Source organism: Amblyomma mixtum, chromosome 2 (genome assembly GCF_055824585.1).
Source record: "Amblyomma mixtum isolate Tamu chromosome 2, ASM5582458v1, whole genome shotgun sequence".
NCBI lineage: Eukaryota > Metazoa > Arthropoda > Arachnida > Ixodida > Ixodidae > Amblyomma > Amblyomma mixtum.
The window spans coordinates 238,058,802-238,060,882 of record NC_143013.1 but is presented as its reverse complement, the minus strand read 5'-3'; the positions used below and the strand labels follow the sequence as shown (position 1 = coordinate 238,060,882).

General features: G+C 46.4%; 1 non-coding gene across 1 annotated transcript; it reads left to right on the top strand.

Annotated features, from left to right (window-relative positions):
• Positions 1 to 423: 423 nt before the first annotated feature.
• Positions 424 to 495, top strand: TRNAE-CUC (transfer RNA glutamic acid (anticodon CUC)). The gene has a single exon. It is a non-coding gene; the product is annotated as a tRNA-Glu (tRNA).
• The last annotated feature ends 1,586 nt before the right edge of the window (positions 496 to 2,081 follow it).

Below are 2,081 nucleotides of genomic sequence, written 5' to 3'. Positions count from 1 at the left end.
TTTGAGGTTTCCTTTCCTGGGTTCATTATTCTAATAAAATCACCCTTGGTCAGTCTCAGCTCGCGTATGCCAAAGCCTGCATTTGTAATTGATATCTTGCTGTTACCCTTGGCATCGCAGTTGACATATAATAATGGTAAATGAGTAAAAGGCTCGATGAGGGCAAAAAAAAAAAAAATTCCCCGCAGGGGAATATTTTTTTTCTTTGCCCTCATCGGAGGCACGACGACTTTTTTTGTACCCGGAGGCACGACGACTGTGCGCCTGCCGAGGGAGAGAAAGCCACCCTCAGCATGTTTCCACGTGGTCGAGCACCTTTTGCCGCAGATATCAGACCAAACAAAGAACAAAAAAGAAAAACCTAATAGGCTACTATCCATGACGTAGCCCATTCAAGTGAAGGAAAAGTCCGTGCTTCCCGTCTCCGGCATGGTCTAGTGGTTAGGATACCTGGCTCTCACCCAGGAGGCCCGGGTTCGATTCCCGGTGTCGGAAGGTTTTTTTTTCACTGCACCGTGTCTCATTCTTATTACTTTTAATGCTTTTTTTTGCTCCCCTGTCTATCCGATCAAGCTGTAGAGATCACATCGACCCCACGCATCCGGCACGGTCCAGTCCGTACATGGTCACCGTTCGATTGCCGGAGTCCTGAAGTTTGCTTTTGTTCTTTCTCAGTTTTGAATAATTTAGTGTCTGCAAATCCTCGAAACTGTTTACGTTAGCAGTCTCTTCATGGAGATCAGCTTACAAGAGGCATTGCTGCACAATACAAGAGGCCCTATGTGAAGCTCTTGTGCTCCGGCCGGATTGCAGATCGCTGATATCATGTCTACCGACTTATCAATAGCGGAATTGGAATATGCTATTGATGAGCTCCATTTGGGGAAATCGCGAGGTCCTTACGGGATAACAGTGGAATTCTAAAGGCGTTCAAACGAGGAATTGCTCTCATTTTACAACGAGTTCATGAAGAGTCATTTCGAAAAGGTCGTTTTCCCGTGCACGTACTTAAACGAAAAACTGATAATCCTGATAAGCTTAAGCAGATATCTGGTTATCGGCCGATTACGCTTACTATTGCTGATTATAAAATTTTAATGAAATTATTAGCCAAATGTTTATAGTCAGTTATGGACATCTTGGTTGGCCCCCACCAGACGTGTGGAATTCAAGGGCGGACCATCTTCACAAATATTCATGTCACTCGGAGTAAACTGGAATAATGTGACTCCCACTTTCGGCGAGTCGCAATCACCACCGTGGTCGCAATGTTGCAAATCGATTTTGAGAAGGCCTTTGACCGTGTATGTCAACGCACTCTAAGATTCTTGAACACGCCTGTGTTGGAGAAGTAATTTTGAAAGGGGTTAACACGGGCTTGGGCACGGCATGTAATGCGAAGACAAGATACCCGGTGGTCCTTAAGGGTAACGGAATGGATTCCAGGAAAAGGCAAACGTAACAGGGGCGGCAGAAAGTTAGGTGGGCGGATGAGATTAAGAAGTCTGCGGGGATACGGTGGCTGCAACTGGCAAAGGATAGGGTTAATTGGAGAGACTTGGGAGATGCCTTTGCCCTGCAGTGGGCGTCGTCAGGCTGATGATGGTGATGATGAAAATGGCATATAGTAACTGTACCACGAATCTGGTTGTTAACCGAGAGCTCAGACAGAATTGCCGTTACAGCATCCGTGCGGCAAGGTTGCCCATTGTCGCCGTTACTTTTCGCTCTTTACCTAGAGTCACACTTTGACGAAATGTAATAAAAAACTCCTGTTCTTGCGGTTTTGAACTTGAAGGATGTGAAATTGAAGCTCTGGCTTATGCTGATGATGTGGCAATTTTTTGTAGCGACCAGAGCAGCATAGAACATGCGATGTCAGTTGTACGTTCGCAGGTTTTGTGATGTAACCAATAGCGTTGTTAATCTGGACAAATGTGTGGGCCTTTGGCATGGGAACTGGGCATCAGCGCAAGATAAAATGGTCACAGGTCGCTTCCAAGCACGCGCGCGCACGCACGCACGCACGCACACACACACACACACACACACACACACACACACACACACACACACACACA